This window comes from Trichechus manatus, unplaced genomic scaffold (genome assembly GCF_000243295.1).
Source record: "Trichechus manatus latirostris isolate Lorelei unplaced genomic scaffold, TriManLat1.0 scaffold00048, whole genome shotgun sequence".
NCBI lineage: Eukaryota > Metazoa > Chordata > Mammalia > Sirenia > Trichechidae > Trichechus > Trichechus manatus.
The window spans coordinates 11541343-11551226 of NW_004443984.1; positions in this window are offsets into that span (position 1 = coordinate 11541343).

Here is a 9884-nt window from a genome sequence, read left to right on the forward strand (position 1 = left end):
GCAAACAGAGATCAGAGAGAGGCATTTAGAATTGAGCATTGATAGAGGTCCTGGGTGGTACAAATTGTTAATGCTCTCAGCTGCTAACTGAAAAGTTGGAGGTTTCAGTCCACCCGGAGGTGCTCAGAAGAAAGGCCTGGCTATCTACTTCTAAAACAATCAGCCACTGAAAACCCTTTGGCCAGTTCTACTCTGACCACATGAGATCATCATGAGTCAGAATCGACTCGGTGGCAACTGTTTTGCTAGTGTTTTTTTATTGATAAAGGAAGGAGGGGGACATAGACTGATTTACTGATTAATTAATTCAACAGATATTTACTGGATGCTTACCAAGTACCAGACTTTGGGCTCAGGTGCAGTGACACAGGCTAGGGAGGTAGACGTGGTCCCTGCCCCCATGGAGGCTGCAGCCTAGTGCGAGGCTGAGACGCTGGGTAAGAAGACGGAGTGTGAGGATGTGCCTCGGTGAGAGTTTCCACGGGAGAGTGTCACAGGGGTCCCTGCACCAGGCTAGGACCAGAGGGAGTAGAGAGGGCATTTGACATGGTGGCAGGAATAAGGTAGGCCAAGAAGGTAGAATGGGAAAGTATAAGGAATAGGAAGGTATAAGGAATAGGGGACTGGGGTGGGCGTTCTCCCAGTAAAAATCTAGACAACCATGAAGTCCTCCAGACTGGAACTTGGAGCTGGGTCCAGGCATGTGTTGGGGGTTAGAGGGCACTGATGTGAATCCTGGCAGGGCACTTCTGGTGACCTCGCTTTGCTGGAGCAGTTAACACATGTGAAACGGCTCAGCTTATGGGAGGCCTTCATGAAACGAGGCTTTCTGCCTGCCCAGCATCTCAGCGAATGCAGCTGCCTAAGAGAGACAGAAGAACAGACGACAGCATACTGAAGGACAGGGACTGCGGGTCCTTGAGAGGCACCTGTCTTTTTCGAGGTTGTTGGGAAGGGAGCTTTTGGCTCTACTCTGAGGTCTCACCATCCAGCAGGTGAACACCATGTTTCCACTGGCTGACTTCAAACTCCATGAATTACAGCCTCTTTTTTTTTTTTTTTTAAGTCCCTGTTTGGAAAAAGTGAAATGAACAAACGAAGACAGGAGCGAAATTAAAAGATAATTGGAAGTCTGTATTGGGCTTCTGTGAGTGTGTGTGTGAGGCACTAATCTGGTGTCTCTGCGCGGACAGGGTAAATTAAGAACTGTTCAGCTGGCTCGGGGTGGATAAAGCAGTCAGAGACGAATGCGTGCCGTGCAAATAAACGGGCCCACCTTCCTGCCATGAGCTTTGCATTCTGTGTGCCAATGCCTCGGTCTGGTCTGCTCAGTCCGTGTTTTCCAAGGTGGAGGCGAACTTCAGGTGGGTGGGGCAGGTGAGGCCCTGAGTGGAGGGCTGGGAGGAGGTGGACATGGGCACCTCAAGAGGTGAGTTGTGTGTTCAGAGAGGGTGTGGAGATGTTGGAGAAGGAGACATGGGAAATGTGTGGCCTTTTACACACATACACACACGCACGTATGCATGCACACGTGTGCACACATGTGCACACACGATAAACCTGTGTGCATGCACACATATGCGCATATATGCACCTACAAACACATACGTGCACACACACACACGAGGGTGAGAACCTTTTGAGTGCAGAAGGGTCAAAGATAAGTGGATCCCGCTCTGACTAATAGGGAGACTGAAGCCTAGAGAGAGAGACTAGTGTAGCCGGAACTAGAACACAGGGCATCTGATTGGCTTGGGGGGTGGGGCCAAGCATATACTCTCACTCATCTGAAACGTGCTCAGTAAGTATTGGTGGGGGTGACAGTGGCTCTTTACACTTACCCAGGGGCCCTTTCTTGGATAATCTCTCCATGACTACTGTTACTTTATCATGATCAGCATCTTAGGCTGGAATCCCCAGCAGGTGTGCCCTGCCACGTCCACACTGGTATTAAAATAATGGAATATTTCCATTCTGATTGGTAAATAGCCACTGCCCCAACTCCACTACCCTACTGCCCCTCTCCAGGAGTTCAGGACCTCCCCATCATTCATGAAATAGAAGTCAACACTTGGCATTGCAAGGGTCCTACAAACCCCGTACCACCCCACTGCCCTGGCATCCACTCAGGTCAGTGCCCTCGCCTTACCAGGTGGTAAATTTATCAAATCTCCCCCGACTCCGCGTCTTCCCAGGTCTCTGTTCTGCTCCAGTTACCATGAGGCTGAGCAGGAATAACTAGACTGACTGAGAATGCCAACTCACTCAGGGTTCTGAGCCTGCCAAGGTGAGGGCCAGGTTGGGATTGTGGTGGACCCTCCATAATGTGTGCCACCTGCCGTGGCCTGCATGCCAGCTCACCCATTCCGGGACATGCCATCCAACCATCCAGTCACACGACCTTGATAAATAACTGCCATAGTTATTATGGCACAGCCCTGGACCGGGCACTTCTGATTCCACCACCCCATGCGGCTGGCATTATCATCCCCATTTCATAGAGAAGAACGCTGAGGCTCCCAGGTGGTGAGGTGACCTTGCCCAAGGTCCCACAACTCATGAGTGGTATGCAGGTGGGGCTCGAAACAATCTTCTCTTTGACCTTGGACCCTGCACCCATCCAGCCCAGTTGCTGTGCTGCCAAAGTTCACCTTCACAGAAAGCCAATGGAGGACCAACATTGCTCTCCAAAGAGGCACGTTCCTTTTGTTCCTTTATGTTCTGGGATGAGCAGAGGCCAGGGTGGGTGATGCCAAGATTTTGGAGTGGGTGTGCTGCAGCTTCCAGAAAGGGACACTGGCTTGGGAAGGGAGTTTCAAAGAGCTGGGAATGCCAAGGGCATGAAGAGATGTCCTACTTAGAATTTCCACCACACAGACTGTTAGGAAACGGAATAACAGCATGTGATACGTGCCTGTGAATTTGATGGGGAAATTGAATGCAAAACAATTCGTGGGTGCTGTTTGAGATGACAGAGTGCATCCTGATTTTTTCCTCCTGGGGTGGAAGGAGTTGAAGCAAAGGATACATCCTGAGGTTTGAGTATGTGACGATAGTCCCCTGCCTGCGTACAGTACCTTACAGAGTTCACTGAGGGCTCATAGTCAGTAGTAAGAATAGTAATAACCCAAACTCGCTGTCTTAGAGTGGATTCTGACTCATAGCTATCCTACAGGACAGAGAAGAACTACTCCATAGGGTTTCCAAGGCTGTAAATCTTTACGGAAGTAGACTGCCACATCTTTCTCCCATGGAGTGGCTAGTAGGTTTGAACTGCTGACCTTTTGGTTAATAGCATAATTCTTTAACCACTGTGCCACCAGGGCTCCAGTATTTGCTGGACACCCACTCTGTGCTCTGCCAAGGCTGTACACACCATCTTCTTTAATCTTCACAGCAAGGTAGGTCAGATTCACCCTTTCTACAGATGAGGAAACTGAGATTCAGAAAGGTTAAGTGACTTGTCCAAGGCCAAATCTGTTTTACCCCAAAGTCATTCTCTAGAAACCCTTGCTACTCAAAGAAGGACCTAGGAGCTTGTTAACCAACCAATTGCTGTTGCGTTGACCCAACTCAGGAAGACCCCATGTGTGTCAGAGTAGAACTGTGCTCCACAGGGTTTTCAGTGGCTGATTTTTCAGAAGTAGAGTGCCAGGCCTTTCTTCCAAGGCACCTTTGGGTGGACTTGAATCTCCATCCTTTCCTTTAGCAACCTTATGCATGAACCGTTTGTGCCACCCAGGAGCTTGTTAGACATGCAGCATTTCGGTCCCTCCCTGATCTCAGAAAATCCAAATCTGAATGTTAACAAGATCCCAGGTGATTCCTGTGCATATTAAAGTTTGGCCAACACTGTAAACAGTTTGTTCCCAGCACACCTGGATTAGCACCCCACCCACCCACAACCCCAGGAAGTAACCAACTGTATGACCTTGAACATTATCAACAGCACTTGCTTTCTCCCAACTTGAGTCAGAAAGAGGTCGCCTTTGTCATCGACCCTTGTCATCTAACTCTCACATCAACCTTAGCAGAATCACGACTGATTCTGAATCTGAAAATCTTCTCTGTGCCTCAGTTTTCTCTCTCTCAAATAGGCATGATGCACCCACCTCATGGGGTTATTTTCAGAAAACATGAGATAACATAGAATAAACTGCCTAGGACGGCAACTGATACGTACAGGGATTTGATAAATGTTCACAAAATGAATGGATGGATCCTAATAGGACCCACCTTTCCCAGATTGTTGACGGTTTGCCTTGTCCTGGTCCAAGGGCTTCAGAGACATGTTCTCATGTAAGCAAATTTTTATAATCTTTTGAGGCAGGCACTACTGTTATCCCCGTTTTAAGAGAAAGAAACCTGGGTGCAGAAGGGTTAAGTTCAAGGCTACCCAGCTGGGAGATGGCAGACCTGGGATTCAAGCCCCCAGGTGCTTTCAGATCTAAGGACCTTGCTCCCAGCCAGGCAATCTCCCCCGGGTCATTGCTCTCTCCTCCTTTTACAATATTCCTGGCCGTCACCAACACTGCTTGCACCCTTCCACGAGCAGGGGACTAACTGGACCCTGGCTGTCCCTGGAGCCCCCTTGCAGTGGCTCATCTCTCCCTTCTGCTCTCTCCTAACTCTTCAGCATACCTCGTTCTGAACTGCCACTCCCCTGCTCCAGGACATCCTATGGCTCCCCATGGCCCCTCCTATCAAATATAAAGGTTTCAGCCTGTTCTCCAAGGTCCCCTCAACCCTCAGCCTCATCTGTCACTGTTCCCAAACACCCGTTCTGCTCCAGCCAAGCTCATCTGTTTACTGTCCCCTCGTCCCTGCTGCCGCATGGGCCATTTCTTCTGCTCACGGAGCTCTTTCCTGCAGCTCTGCCATTCTATTCACTTTTGCAAAACCCCAGATCAAAATTGGGCCTTGTCTGCAGGGACTCCAGAGCCCTGGTGGCACAGTGGTTAAGAGTTACAGCTGTTAACCAAAAGGTCAGCAGTTCGAATCCACCAGCCGCTCCTTGGAAACCCTATGGGGCAGTCCTACTTTGTCCTGTAGGGTTGCTATGAGTCCGAATTGACTCAATGGCAATGGGTTTTTTCCTATGGGGACTCCAGCCAGGGTTGCAGTTCCTCACTCATTCTGGCCCCTCTGAGGGTCTAGGGAAGTCATGGACTGTGGCTAGAAAAAAGCACATACACGTAATATTTCACATGCAAATTCTGGAAGGTCCCAGGCTCGTGAAGCCCCGGTTAAGAACCACTGCATGAGGAGAGGGTCAGTGCAGAGCTTTGGGGAAGTGTATTGCAGATCGGCTTTGGCAGTAAGAAACAGGCAGGCTGAGGGTGGCATGTCTTGAAGTGTGTGCCTTGGGTTTACTCCATGCAAAAAAGGGTTTCTGGACCAAATAAGTTTAGGAAGCACTACTTTGTGACCTCTGAGCCTCAGTTTTTCATCTGTAAAATGGGGCCAATAAAACCTGCTTCTCTGGAAGCTGTTGTGATGTTTGAAGGAGTTAAGGTACATCAAGGACCACCCTGCCCTTCCCGCCCCCACATCCTGTGTTCTTTTCACGAGACCACTGGAAAGGAGAGAAGCAGAGACCCTCTCCTGCCCACCTGTACTGCTGAGTGGAGCCCAGAGTGGGCTGGGAGCCTGGTTGAGCTTGGGTGTGCCTCCAAGTGCCTCCCCTTAAGCCAGCAGGGAGAGGCTGTGGGAAAGCTGGAGGGTGGGCTTTGCAGGGTGAGCAGCTGCCACAGCCCAGAGTCAGACCTGACTCTTCTCTTTCCAGGAACTGGAGAGCTGGTGCGGCCCCAGAGAGGTTGGGCAGGTTTTCATTTCACAGCCCAAGCCTCTAAATGGAGCTGACTCAGCGCAGTCAGGGGCCTCGCTGGCCCATTACAGCTGCTCTGGCCAATTGCAGATCAATGCTCTGAAAAGAGACAGCCAGCCAGGTGCACCAGTGGGAGAGAGCCAGCCCCAGTCCATGCTGGCGAGACCAGAATTGGGTGGAAGCTGCAGGGAGAGCAGCCAGTGGGAGCGGGGAGAGTTGTGGGAGGGGGCATGTGAGGTAGGGGGAGTCTGGGCCTGGAGCTGGAGGGGCTGAGCATTCATATGGCCTCTGTTAGGGGCCAGATTCTGGGCCTGGTTCTGGGGATGGAGAAACAAACAAAAGAACTAGCAGCTTTGCTGAGCACCTACTATGTGCCAGGCACTGGGCTTGAAACTTCATTTCTTTGTCATTTAGTCCTCGTGATGACCCTGTGGCAGAGACAAGGCTGTGTCTTCACCAAATTCCCATTCCACTTCCTCTTCCTGGGTACCCAAATGAAGCTACACTTTCTAGACATCTCTGCAGTTAGGGAGGGGTGGGCATTTGATTGAGTTATGGCCTAGGAAGGGTCAGCAGCAGTGCCAGTGACTTTAGGGTCGAGGCAGTGAAGAACCAGTGTGCTGCCTTTATCCCTCGTCCACATGTCCTAGATGGACGAGGGACACCCAGGCCACATAAGATCGTGATCATAAACTGGTACTGTGCGAAGCCTCTGAGACTTCAAGGTTTGCTGGTTGAGGAAGCTGGTGTCAGTTTCCTGGTGGTTCGAACCCACCAGCCACAGAAGAAAGACGTGGCAGTCTGCTTCCATGAAGATTACAACCTTGGAAACCCTATGGAGCAGTTCTACTCTGTCCTGTGGGGTCGCTATGAGTCGGAATCCACTGGACGGCAATGGGTTTGGTCTTTTTTGGCTACTTTACCAGATAGGATGTCATTTCCTAGGGATTGGTCTTTCCTGATGACACGTCCAAAGTAAGCAAGATAAAGTCTCACTATTCTTAGTTCTAAGGCCTTTCCAGGTGGGCCCAATGTAATCACAAGGGTCCTTAAAAGTGAATAAGGGAGGCAGAAGAGTCAGAGCCAACAGGGCTGTGACGTGAAAAAAACTCCACCAGCCATTGCTGGTTCTGAAGATGAGGGAGCGGGCCATGAGGCAAGGAATGTGGGCAGCCTCTAGCAGCTGGAAAATGCAAGGGAATGGATTGTCTCCTAGAGCCTCCAGAAGGAAACGCAGCTCTGCCTACACCTTGATTTTAGCCCAGGGAGACCCATGTTGGACTTCTGGTCTCCAGGACTGTAAGATAATAAATATGCATTGTCTTAAGCTACTAAGTCTGTAGTGGTTTGTTACAGCAGCAATGAGAATCTAATACAGGGGTGTTGACGAAAAGTTATTATAGAGCAACTTTGACCCTTGCTAAGGCCATAGCCTCTCTGTGACTGGCTCCCACCTTGCAAGGTAAGCCCCCCTGACTTGGCAGCCCTCTGGGGAGGAGCCCCTTCCAGGCATACTGGAAAGGGGGAGGGAGTCGGTAGGGCTGAGGCCAAGGGAGGCCTTGGGCAAAGCTGCTCAGATTTGTTTCTCCTGGCTCCCTCTCTTGGTCCCAGGCTCATTTTTTCTAAGGAAGCAGAAATTCAATTCGGCAATCCGAACTCCTGAATCCTGTTTCCATAATCACTCCCCATGCCCTGGTCCCCACACACACTGCCTCACTCAGCAGAAAAGGTAGATTCCCTTGAAGATACTTAGAGTCTGAAAACCCAGCCTGCACTGCCAGCCTCCCCACCTGGACTGGTAAGTACACCCATGATGGACGTTCTGTGACCCTGGTCAGATTCATGCCTCCTCGAGGACAGACACACGTGGAGGCAACGTTCCTGTCCCTTCTGGGGGGATCATGCTCCCTGAAGGCTTTCTCCTGATGGGTTTCACCTGCTCCAGATCCCCACCCAAGAGCAGGCTGCACCCCCTGTGCTCTGGGATGTGCTTATTGCTACAAATAAAGGCAGCCTTAGGTCCGGAGGCTACGGAGGGCACCGAGGCCACCCCAGAGTCTTAGCCTGAGGAACTAGGGATGTGAACATCTGGGGAGCTGTGCTCTTTCTCCCTGTGGGATGGGGGCAGGGGTGCTCCAGATCGGCAGGGGATTCCTGTTCCTGCAGCTCTGGGACAGCAGAGCTACTGACAGGTCCGTAGCGAGAGAAGGCAAAATATTAAGTAGGTGTCTCCCAACTCCTCTCCCATCTCTATTCCATTCAGGGTGGCCACACCCACATCTACCAGCAGCCCCTCAAGGTTTGGGAATTTTTCTTTCTTTCATTTATGGACAGGTTACTTGACTGCTCCAATGCCCTGTTTCCCCTCTGTAAAATGGGACTACTAACAGTACCCAGGAGTCCCTGGATGGTGTAAATGATTAATGCACTCAGCTGCTAGCTGAAACGTTGGAGGTTCAAGTCTAGCCAGACATGCCTTGGAAGAAAGGCCTGGCAATCTACTTCTGAAAAAATCAGCCATTTAAAAATTCTATGGACAACAGTTCTACTCTGACACACAAGGGTCGCCACGAGTCAGAGTTGACTCCAAGACAACTGGTTTGAAGGGAAGTGCCCTGAAGGGGCTTAGGATGCTATGAGAGGGGGGAAGGGAGGAGGCCACTGGTATAGTGGATTAGGGTTCAGTCTCTGGCACAGATGGCCTGGGTTCAAATCCTGCCACTGCCATTTTAGAAACTTGTGCCTTTGGGCAAGTTATTTAATTTCCATTGGTCATCAGTGTCTCAGGTTAGCTTTCTCTGGAAAGAGTTTCCAGGTGTATTTGGGAATGCACTTAGGATCAAGCCCAGTGGGGAGTGAAAGAAGTAGGACTGGGCAGAGGGAGGAATTTAACTATGATGCTGCCTCAGTAGGTACCTCAGCCACTCCCACAGAGGGCTCTGATGCTGGGATGGCCCTGCAGAGTTATCGCAAAATGAGGCAGGGGGCTGGGTGTTTGTGTCCCTACGTGGACCAGGCATTGGATATGGGCTTCTCCAGAGGAAAAGGTATAACCCTGGGCAAGGGAGCCCTCTTCAGCTAAGTTTGAGTCCTGGGGAGAGGCTCAGCTGTGAACTGGGAGGTGGCAACATTCCTAACAGCCAGGGAAATGAGTGCCCTGGCCTGGAAGGGGATGACTTGGTTGACATACCAGTGTCCACTATAGTCAGTAATAACAATTTCTCTCTCATAGGTTGTCGTGAGGAAATCACAGGCTAATATGCATAAGATGATTAACTTAGCACCCAGCATGTTAGTCAATGCTTAACAAATATCAGCACTTTTTATACATGGAATGTCTTATTCTTGGACAAAGTCTCCTACCTAGAGGCATGTGCAAAGGCCCTGAGGTAGAAGTATATCTGTGCAGAAAGGAAAACCAGAGTGGCTGGAGGGTAGAAAGAAAGAGGGAACATCATAAAAGCTGAGGTCGGGAGGCAAACCACACTTTCTCAGGTCCTGATAAGCCCTAAAGTAGAATGATGGATAAAGGGTGACAAGAACACAAACTGAGAATGATTCTGTCTGGTTTGTATGGAGGTGAAGGGAGGTTTTGTCAGGATCAGCCTCAGAAAGAGAGTTCATCAGTATAATAATAATATCATCTAACACTTAATATACATGCCAGTCACCAATTCAAGCACTTAATTCTCATAAGAATCCCTTGCTGTAGGAAGGGAATCTTATGATCAGCACGCTACAGATGAAGAAATTGAGGTTTATGGAAATTAAGCTTCTTGCCCAATGATACAAATCTAGGAAGTGGTCAAAACGGAATTTGAGCTGGGGCAGTCTGGCTCTAGAGCCCTCTTTTTTAACCACCAAAACAACAACAACAACAAAAACCACAAACAAATAAAAACAAACTACTTGCCATAGACTCGATTCCTACTTCTGGTGATCCCATGTGTGTCAGAGTAGAGCTGCGCTCCATAGGGCTTTTATGGCTATGATCTTTCAGAAGTAGATTGCCAGGCCTTTCTTACGAGGTGCCTCTGGGTGCGTTCAAACCACCAAC